The sequence below is a fragment of the Scophthalmus maximus genome, chromosome 12 (assembly GCF_022379125.1).
Source record: "Scophthalmus maximus strain ysfricsl-2021 chromosome 12, ASM2237912v1, whole genome shotgun sequence".
In the NCBI taxonomy this organism is placed as follows: Eukaryota; Metazoa; Chordata; class Actinopteri; order Pleuronectiformes; family Scophthalmidae; genus Scophthalmus; species Scophthalmus maximus.
The window spans coordinates 12441614-12453651 of NC_061526.1; positions in this window are offsets into that span (position 1 = coordinate 12441614).

A 12038-nucleotide genomic window follows, 5' to 3' on the forward strand; every position below is an offset into this window, starting at 1 on the left:
GAAAGGATTTGCCACACTCGGTGCCCTACTTCAAACAATTGCAAGTCAAGTGACAAGCATTTCAAACATCTTGTTCGACCAGTATATTCCCAAACCCGAGAAAGAACTTATATAAACAATAGCAGAACATGCAGTACATGAAACAAGCGTCCACTTTTCTTTTCTAGTGCACGTGATTGCAGTCTGCCAGGTCACAAATTTTGGACGTGAAAAATTGGACAGCCTATGATATTGACAGCGCTGACCCATGTGAGCACACAGATACAGCGACCATGAAATAGGCCATTAGCATAAACAATTTATGATGAGTTAAAATCAATAGGTCATCAGATGAGAGAAATAAGCATATGTTCTACCTAATTTCCAACTGGTATTAAATACACTATTCAGATATGTTGCCTGGAAATTGCATAAATCCATAAAAGCCAACAGTGATTTCGGGTATCGATATAGTCCTGAACAAGAGAAAGAGCATCTGAGGTGGAGCTCATCCATTTCAGGTGTTCCACTGCTCATCATTTTGATAATTGAGCAATAAATGCCAGAAATGGGTGGATGCATCAGGTTAAGTGTAATTAAAGAGGTGAAGGTGAAAGACATTGTCACGGCTGAACAGGAAGCAGGACCCAAATGCAAGGGTGATGAAAAGATATTTAATAATAAAAGAAAACCAACTAAAGGTGTCCACAAAATGCAGCAAACAAAGGCAATCCAAACACTGGAGCCAGGGGAAAAAATGCAGAAACAGACCGCGGCAAATAGCAGGAACAGACCGGAACAGACAAAGGGAAGCACAGAGACTAAATACACACAAGGAGGGCAGGGCAATTAGAACACAGGTGAGACACATTAGGAACAGGTGCAGACAATCACAGGGGCAGAAGACAGGAAAAAACAAGACACCAGAAACTAGACAGAGGACAGGAAGTGAAACAACACAATGAAGTAATTCAAAATAAAACAGGAAATGAGAACACAAGATCATGACAGAACCCCCCTCTTAAGGACCGAATTCCAGACGGTCCAAAAAAAAAAATCTACACAGAGCAGGGTGGATGGAAGGGGGCCAGGACGGACTGAAAAAACTGTCACTGGGGAACTGGACAGGGGTTTTGCTGGGGGGTTTCAGCAGGCGTAGGCGCTCTGGGGACGGCCCGGAGGCCTGGCATGCGGGCGTAGCAGTTCTGGGGTAAGGCCCAGAGGCCGGCCATGCAGGCAGGCGTAGCAGTTCTGGGGGACGGCCAAGAGGCCTTGCAGGCAGGCACGACAGTTCTGGGGGAAGGCCCGGAGGCCTTGCAGGCAGGCACGACAGTTCTGGGGGAAGGCCCGGAGGCCTTGCAGGCAGGCACGACAGTTCTGGGGGAAGGCCCGGAGGCCTTGCAGGCAGGCACGACAGTTCTGGGGGAAGGCCAAGAGGCCTTGCAGGCAGGCACGACAGTTCTGGGGGAACGCCAAGAGGCCTTGCAGGCAGGCACGACAGTTCTGGGGGAACGCCAAGAGGCCTTGCAGGCAGGCACGACAGTTCTGGGGGAACGCCAAGAGGCCTTGCAGGCAGGCACGACAGTTCTGGGGGAACGCCAAGAGGCCTTGCAGGCAGGCACGACAGTTCTGGGGGAACGCCAAGAGGCCTTGCAGGCAGGCACGACAGTTCTGGGGGAATGCCAAGAGGCCTTGCAGGCAAGCACGACAGTTCCGGGGGACCACCGACGAGGGACGCGTCGATCGGCCCAGCGACCGGAGACGTGGAGCAGGTAACGGTCGGACCACCGAGAGGGACGCGTCGATCGGCCCACCGACCGGGGACGTGGAGCAGGTAACGGTCGGACCACCGAGAGGGACGCGTCGATCGGCCCACCGACCGGGGACGTGGAGCAGGCCTTGGTCGGACCACCGACCAGGGACATGGAGCAGGCGCCGGTCGGACCACCGCCGAGGGAACATGTCTATCAGCCCGACGACTGGGGACGAGGAGCAGGCGTCGGCCGGTCCACCGACGGGGAAGGTGTCGATCGGTCCTCCGACTGGCGACGAGGAGCAGGTGTCGACCGGACCACCGACGACGGATGCGTCGATTGGTCCTCCGACGAGGAGGAGGAGCAGATGTCGACCGGACCACCGATGATGAACGTGTCGATCGGTCCATCGACTGGGGACGAGGAGCAGGCGTCGGCCGGACCACCGACGAAGAACGTATCGATCGGTCCATCGACTGAAGATGAGGAGGAGTAGACGTCAGCTGGACCACCAACGGAGAACATGTAGTCGGTCCATCGACTTGGGACAAGGAGCAGGCGTCGACTGGACCACCAACGAGGAACGCGTCGATCGGTCCATCGACTTGGGACGAGGAGCAGGCGTCGGCCGGACCACCAACGGAGAACGTGTTGATCGGTCCATCGACTGGCGACGTAGAGGGGCAGAGCTCGGCCGGACCACCGACGAGCGGCGCGTCGATCGGCCCACCGACCGGCGACGTAGAGGGGCAGACGTCGACAGGACCACCGATGAGGAACGCGTCGTTCGGTCCACCGACTGCAGACGAGGAGGGGCAGACGTCGACCGGACCACCGACGAGGAACGTGTCGATCGACCCACCGACTGGAGACGTGGAGCACGGCTGGAGGCAAGCAAGCTGCAGGCCTGCCGACATTGTTGGCCTGTTCTTAGCTCGAGCCGAATCATCCAAAAATCCCTGGAGTTCTCGTATTATGTCATAAAGCTCCTCAACTGAAACGCCACTCTTTCCCCTACCAACTGAGGACGAGGAGGAGCAGACGTCGGCCGAAGCACCGACGAGGGAAAGTGTCGATCGGTCCTCCGACTGGCACCAAGGAGGAGCAGACATCGGCCGAACCAACGACGGGGAACGTGCCGATTGGTCCTCCAACTGACGACGTGGATACTGGCTGTACCCTCGGATCCCTGATGCTAGCAGGCCTGACGCTAGCCAACTGGGGTGCTGGCTGGATGCTAGCAGGCCTGACGCTAGCCAACTGGGGTGCTGGCTGGATGCTAGCAGGCCTAATGCTAGCCAACTGGGGTGCTGGCTGGATGCTAGCAGGCCTGACGCTAGCCAACTGGGGTGCTGGCTGGATGCTAGCAGGCCTGAGGCTGGCTGGATGCTAGCAGGCCTGATGCTAGCCAACTGGGGTGCTGGCTGGATGGCACACTGGGAGGCTGGCTGGATGCTAGCAGGCCTGATGCTAGCCAATTGGGGTACTGGCTGGATGCTAGCAGGCCTGATGCTAGTCAACTGGGGTACTGGCTGGATGCTAGCAGGCCTGATGCTAGCCAACTGGGGTGCTGGCTGGAAGGCACACTGGAAGACTGGGTGGGGGTCCGGAGAATTCAAAAAGTCCTTGAGCCAGCCAGGCAACGAACTCCTCAACCAGGGCCTCTGGGAAACTTCCCTGCGTGCCATGCGCAGACACCCTTCCTTGTATTCCCATCCCATGTCTCTATTAAATTGTCCATGAATACAAGTCAGGGTGTAAATTAATTCACGAAGGTCTAAATCAAAAAAATCACCTGCTGGGTCCATTTTGTGGTTGGATCGTTCGGTCACGGCTGAACAGGAAGCAGGACCCAAATGCAAGGTTGATGAAAAGATATTTAATAATAAAAGAAAACCAACTAAAGGTGTCCGAAAAATGCAGCAAACAAAGGCATTCCAAACACTGGAGCCAGGGGGAAAAATGCAGAAACAGACCGGGGCAAATAGCAGGAACAGACAACATGAAAAAACAGATGATCCAACAACAGACAAAGGGAAGCACAGAGACTAAATACACACAAGGAGGGCAGGGCAATTAGAACACAGGTGAGACACATTAGGAACAGGTGCAGACAATCACAGGGGCAGGAGACACAGGAAAAAACAAGACACCAGAAACTAGACAGAGGACAGGAAGTGAAACAACACAATGAAGTAATTCAAAATAAAACAGGAAATGAAAACACAAGATCATGACAGACATTACCTCCACAACCTTGCTTGTTATTGCACACCTGGCTTGACTTGCGCTTTTAAATACATAAAATGATACATGCCTGTAGCTTGTATCTGCATATTGCAGAGCCAGGTTTAATTGTTTAAAATTCACCCTCAGCCTGACAATAAAGTCTATGAACTGTGTAACTTTGGATATGAGACATCAAGACCTTTGGTTGATCGAGTATCACTTCCGGCTGTGTAGGCATATGTAATTTTGGCTCTATTGGTTTACACCCATATGTATGAAAACATTATGTAAACTGTACCAATTTAATCGTTCCATATTTTAAAGGAGAACACACATTTTTACAGATTTTACTATTGATGAGGAGTATTACAGCTGTATAATATCTTGTATGGCTCTAAACAGAGATTTACAATGTTTATCAATAAGCTCTGGAATTTAGGGGTGGTGCAGATTAAAGAGGCCATCAAGTTGCATCATGGGACATCCACATGGGAGTCTGCATCTTTGTGGCTTGGTATATACAAAGGAATAATAATATTTGCACACCTCCTGTGGATGGCACTCTCTTGTGGGACAGACACTGACAGAGTTGCTCACGTGATTTGAGGTTTAACAAAGTTTCCTGGAGCCCCCCAACCCCTCCGTGGCTGTTGATCCAAGAGACATGAGACTGACAATTATGGTAAATGGACTGTATTTATGTATCTCTTTTTCTAGTCTTATTGATCACCCAAAGTTCTTTACAGTACAAGTCACATTCAACCATTCACACACAGCACTTCTATACGTACAGCACTTTTTATATCACAGAAGCATGGCCCCTGATGAGGTATGTCATGAAGATTATTAATACACAATAAAATAATTTTAATGAGGCCAACCTAGTAATGCACTGACCAAATAAAGTCCCATATCTAACCTACCATTCATTAGTAAGATAGTTGAAAATTACTTTCTTAAACAAAAAAACCCAGAAACTGCTCTTACTAAAATTATCAGCAACCTCATTATTCCCACTATTAGTGTTTCCCATATGGTGACATCATTAGACATCCCAGTGTATATTTTCATAGTTATTGGGAAAAGACACAACTGTCCATCTCTGCTGTACAATCGTTTCGTATATTCAAAAGAAGAGTAGGCACTAATACAAAAAGAGACACGTTGTAATAATCTGGGGAAATTAACTACCTGGACGTAATCTGAGGTTAGAAATCTCAAGCTGTTTGCAGACACAAACGCATTCGCTAACTCCTTTGGAAACTTTTTGCCTTCAAGAGCAATGCAGTGGAGGTTCCCAGAAATAGTTGAAAGAAAATAGGGGATGCAACCTTTGTCAATTAGGCCCCCAAATGATGGAACACACTACATATACATGTAGGTATCTTGGAAACCAGCTTGCCAAATATTTTTAAAAGGAAGTGCTAACACATGCCATTTGTGCCGCACAACTCAATGACGCGAAATCCGCGTCTAGTCCCTTCTTTGCATGTAATCTGCTCATGCGAAAAATTATAATAATAATAATTAAAGCGGTTGCGTCCGGTGTGAATGCACCAAACAGGCTGCCTCAGCTGTTGTTCACCTTACCGACAAAATTATAATAACTGCATAAACTTTCGGCGGACAGGGTCCATCCAACCTGAATGTCACACACTTGTTTCTGTGTAAATCACATGTTGACAGTTTTGAAGTGGCTGGAAATTGTGTTAAACAAGTATTACAGCACCTCAGGGGGCAAGTTTAGCCTTTTACAGCCTTCTTTCATTTCGGGGGAACAAATCAAATATTCCAAGATTGTTATGTTAGGTTAAAGGGACTGCGATCTGAAGCATTGATATGCCCCCCTTTACTGTTACAATAAATGCTAATAAGACTGAATCGCTTTTCTAGTTTTTTAACCACTCAAAGCAAGTACAGTACAAGTCCTATTCACCAATTCACACACATTCATACAGCACTGCTATATACCGCGCATTTTCTGTCACATTCATACACATTTATACACTGCTGGAAGGCAATTTAGGGTTGATTGTCTTGCCCAAGGGCACACAGGCATACGGACTGGGGGCAGCGGGGGATGGAACCACCGACCTTCTTGTTGGTGGACGACTGTCTCTCCATCCTGAGGCCAAAGCCACCCCTATTTCCCAGTCATGTTTATGTTATGTTTGTGACAAAGTAAGTTCCCAAAATAAGTACAGTTTAACAACAACAACAAAATTAAATCCACCTTCCCATCGTTTTTATGTTAACAACGTCGACCACATCTTGATGTCGCTTTTTTTCCCTTATTTTTCAAACAAGTAAAATATTGTTTCAGTAGTTGGGTGCCACATGTTTATTTGCTCAGTCCATCCTGGGTCCACTTTCTCCCTCTCTCTGTCTCTGTTCTCACACCAACACACACACACACACACACACACACACACACTAACACACACACAGAGAGAGAGACAAACCCTTACCCCACATAGTCAGACAGAAAAACAACATAATTCAGCCTTTGCAATCACAAGTGGTCACAGAAGATGCATTCAGGTACCAGGTATGACCAGGGCCCCAAGACACTCACATTGCAATCTTGTGATCCCACCCCACACAGCTCAACACCCATTTACACCACCACTCATGTTACCCCGAATGACGAGAAACGTGTTCAAGGACCTCAAGCAAGTCCATTTGTGAAGAGTGAAAAAAGTGATATTAAATTTTGATTTCCACCACAATTTGGCAACGAGGATGGGATTGGACGCGTGACCCCGACTCAGTGGAAGAAAGAAGGCTGAATATATAGGAATATTCCTCCCTGTGGGTGAGAAGCTGTTTTTGGACAGAGCCATGATTGCCGCTCCAATCCCGATTTTGGAACAAGACCTTACACGGTGAGAAACAAACAAATAATATAGAGTCACAGAGTGGATTAGGCCTCATAGATTGGTAAACCGGTGAATCTGGTATAAGTACTTGTAGACAGACGTGTCTTGGTTATATTGTAGTGAATTTGGAGGATTGGTGGATCCGCTGCAACAAGTGGACCAGTCTCCCATTGACACCAGAAAACATATAACTAGATAAAGGTCTTTTTTCTACGATCTGGGTCAGACCGCTGAACCTTCCCATGGTGAATGAGCTCTGAACCAGCTGAACAGACTCTATTGTACTCTTGACTTAAATATAACTTGCAGACAAACTTGTTATTCGAATGATTTAATTGTTCATTTCTCAAGGTAATTAAGATTTCCACTACAGTAGACACAGAGCTGGATGGGCGTCTGTGTAACAGGGCGGGACGGAATGGTCACACCTGTGCTTCCGCATGCTATCTTAAATCCCACACCTCTCATGGTCAAATCATGTGAGGAATCTTGTGTGTTTTTGGGTCCAGTCTGTTCAGAGCCCAAAATGGCCCAGGACTCTTCAGGGGTTTATGGCAATGTAGCGGAATCTTTACATAAAAGAGGCTAAGGGTGCTGAGCCCTGATGTCATAGTCACATTGCCATGAACGAGTAAGCATGTGCGTTTTCACAACCACCCTGTTACCAAGGTCATGCTTGGGGCACTGGAAACACTAACCTTGGCACTTCATCAGTTCATTTTGTTCAGGCATCTAGGGAGTGATCGGTTCAAACCAAAAATTGTACAATAAATTATTTGGGTAATAAAAAAGCTACCTGGACGCACTGAATGCGAATTTTCCTAACAAACTGTAGTGAGAAGTAATACTAACCAACTAGCGGAAATGTACATTTATAGATCAGAGCAGTAACTCATGCTTGGAAAATGACGAATAGAGAACAAACTTGAGTCACGATGCAATGTGGCCTCCCTAATATATGCATCAAGGTGCAATTGTCAAAACGATTCTTGTTCTTGCTCCTGACGAAAGGTCAAGGTTTAGTTGTTTTGAATATGCCAACGCCCTTTAAGTTCTCCCTCTTTCTCCAGCTATGCTATCCTCTCCTCATTTCCATTCCATCATTCTTCAGCCTCTTCTGCATCCCCTGGTCCAAGATTAAGTTTCATGCTGAAGTTATTTTGCGTCATCTCCTTATGAACACACACACACACGCATGAAAATTGAAATTCAACGGAAAATCTTCACCAATTCTCCTGACACCATCACTCTCCTCCCCCACTCCACGAGACACACACTCAGCCAAATACACACCAAACAGGCTTTCTGCTCAGCACTGTTGTTGTGCCTACAGGTTATGACTGAATATGTGACTCCTGCCAAAAACTACATTACTGAGTGCAGAACAATAGTCACTTCATGAAATCTTCATGACTCAGATTACATTTCACACAGTGTAGTTTGTCACCACTGTATCTGTTTTCAGACATGAACACAAGACAATGTCCGCAGAGTTGCTTCCAGAGTTTGCCGTTCACATATCACGAACGCAACAGGAGAATGTCCGATTTCGACTTATTCACAACAGCAGGATTATCTCTGGAGCATTCTGTGGTGTGTAGAGCGGCAGGGGGCTCCAAAAATTCTGCCACATAAAGCTGTGCTTTCGTTTACAGTCTTCAACACGCCCACTTCGCCCCCTTAGAATCCTCCGGAGATTCTCCTGTTGCATTCTCACATGGGCTCACTCGGACATTCTCTAACTTTCCCTCTGGAGAGGCTCAGGACAATGTCCACACTTCAGCACAGGTCTGAAAGCAGCTTTGGTCACAGTTATCGACTTTCAATGACACCAACTGTTGATCCAAAGGTCAAGGGATGGAAAATATCTTTTCACTTTATTTGAAGAGAACATGTCATACATAGATTTTCTTTCCACTTACACTATTCATTCTTGAGTACTCTTGAGTAGAATTGAGTAATTCTGTTTATTCGTCAAAACTGTCATTATTATCATATACAGTTTCATGAAAACTTATACATCTTCCTCCTCCTACTGAGTGTTTGCAGATTTGTAGCTTGCACAGCACGTATTGTCCGTCCTCAGCTGCTCGTTCTATCTTTCACTGATCGACAATGGATGTTGATAAGGCTCTTTTGCTTACTGCATTAACAGGGTTTGTTCCCCACGCAACATTGTGTCCCGGGACAATGTTCTTCCATTGGGTGCTAGTTGCTGAACTAAGATTGCATCTCTCAACATTCTTGACTGATCTTTCCCAGAAGCACATCAAACTGTCTATGCACTCACCGTGTTCTCTTCCATACTACACTAGGTTCAACACGGGGACCAGCGATCTCTTCAAAAGTCTTGCCATCACCTTTTTGTTTCTGAAGAAGGTTCATTCCATCAATGATGCATGCAGATTGTTTTCCAATTTCTTCAACTACTGGTGCAGATCTCTCTTACTCTCTTGAAAGGGCAGCCTTATTAGTTTTCTAACAGTGAGCAATCTGGATTTGAGAGTGCCCAATTCATTTAATTTTTATTCGTATAGCGCCAAATAACAACATACATTATCTCAAGGCACTTCACATTGTATGGTCGAGACCTCACAATATCACAGAGAAAACCCAACAGCAATCACTTGGTTGGGGTGAGAGGAGGGAAATGGGGGAGAAAGGAAAGGTGGGTGGAAAGAGGGGGAGGGGGAGAGACCAGGAACAGTTGTGTAACCATTGCAATGGTGAATCAGAGCACCTTAGAGTAAATGTGAAGATCTCGAATTGAGGAGCGATGTTCATATGCCCAAAGAGATTCTATCTCTATTCAAGACCCTGTTCTTGTTTTGTGCTTGTTTTACTTGATCACTTTTCTTGTTGCTTGAAGACTTCTTCCGATTCTGTTTTCTCATTTTATTGTAGATCTTAACTGTGGGTAACTCTCTCCAAACAAAAACAAAAACGTCATTCATGTATTGAAGACATGTCATGTGTAATTATATGTGTCATTCCAAATTAGCAATTGCATTTATTGGCAGATAATAACCTGACGCGCCCGATGGTTTGTCACACAGAACCATCTGGGAAGGAGACGTTGAAAACTGTTTGGTAAATGGCAGGCGCCTCCAAAAAATAATTGGCATGTGGATGAATGGACCATCTTTCTATCACTTACTAAAAGGGTCTGGAGACGAGCGAATAAAAAATTCCCATTAAGGAAAGTCTTTAGTGCTTTTCTAAAATAACTGTTGCTATAGCAACATCAACACTAACCTCTTAAAGAGCCGCCATTAGTCAACAGTCGCCTCTCACTGTTCTTGCACACCTTGCGCCAGTACTTCTTACCTCATAGGACGCCATATGCGGTGGTACCAAATCCTGAACAGGCCCATAGAATACTAGGCTCACCTATTCACAAATGTTCTAAAACTCATGGCATCAATGCCGACGAATTAATACCAGTCAGTGAATACTTCTTCAGTCCCCTTCTTGTTTATAACCTATTTTTTCAGTAGCTATGTCTGTAAGAACAATTGCTTATTATTTGTCACAAAAGAGGGCAATGAGGAATAATCTTCAGCTCTTCTAGCCTCAGTCCATTTTTCGATTTCCAAGATGCATTACCGACAAACGCAGACCAAATTGCCTCCGGGCGCAGTTGGATAGACCTAAAATCAATGAGAGCAACGAATCATGTGAAGTCTGTTGAGCGACGCGAAAAATGTCAACAGACTAGAGAATGCAGAGGGGAAACACCTGTGACGTCGATTTGGCAATGTCTGTGAACGAGTGTTGCCATTTTTTTTTCTAAGATAGCGATTCAAATGCTTGTTCAACAGTGGCAGCCATCTTGGTTGTTTACAAAAGTCCCTACTTTCCACGTCATGGTATAGAGAATTTGTCTGTCCACTAACTACATAGCAGTAACAGCGTAGACCCAGTTTTCAATTGCCGTGGAGACAATGTAAGAAAGTTTACAGAAGAGGGACTCTTGATCACTTGAAGTGGACATACGCCTCAGTGACAAACAGCATTTCCAGAGACCAAACATGACCTACAGGGCTTCATTATTATACGTACATTTAAGCAATATCACTTTTTAACTTTTGGCTCAACAAAAACTTGCATGAGGGCATCGGTAGTGATATACAGGCTTATCTAAATAGCCCCATGAAAAAAACAACCCAAATCCAACATGCACAAATAAGGTTTCTTTTTTTAAATTTGAAGGTGACCATGCGCAGAAAGCGTATCAAAAAAGGACAGAAGACATGTTTTACACAACACATCTGCAAGATAAATTATAAAAAATATCATATAAAAACCTCCCAAGCCAGATCACACTGCAGCAGCTGCTGGTGTTTGGGACTCCGCATGGACACCCTGTTGAGTAAATGTGTTGAGAAATGCAGAGCTGGGCTGATTTCACTGTAGCATTAGATAAAGTCACTGAGCCCAGCCTCCTGCAGGCTTCCCACTCCCTCCATTAGCCATACATCACATATGTATATCCTAACAAGCAGCTGGCTGGCAGGCTTAGCGCCAAATTGCACCAGATTGCTTTCTTGTGCTGGTGGTGGAATCTAATCACATCACATCGTGGATGAAAATATGAAGCAGTATTATTTTGACTGAAGGAGGCATTTGATAGATGACACCTCTCAGATATAAACGGGTTCATTTTCCACCCAAATCACTTATCTGTGATGATTCATATTTTGTTTCATATCTCAGTTATCTAGCCTCTGGTCTCATGTTTTTGAATTTGTGAAATGGATATCAAAAGTAGGTAATCACTCACATTTGTGGGCCTCTGCCAATTTCCGCTCACGATAGATCCTTGTAGCCTGTTTAGGGCGGGAATGTTGAACCTATATTCTGCCTCGCATTCTCTATTAAACATACAAACATGAGATAGTGGGGTGGGGTATTTTTTTTCTGCCTTAATAGTAATTGCGATCATTGCTGTTTGTCTAACTCAACAGGATATCATGGGATAGCAAACCACTTTCCCATTCGAGTGTCATGTCTACAAATTTCAAGCTTTTTGTGTGTCATTTAATGCGCATGACATTTAACGCAGTTGGTGTTTGGGATAGAGTGAGGGTTAGGCATTAAAATAATAATGCGTTAAATGACATGAAAAGCAGTCAAATAAATACTGATAATACACTGGTATTATTCATAAGCCTTTAAGTGATACCACCCTGTCCTG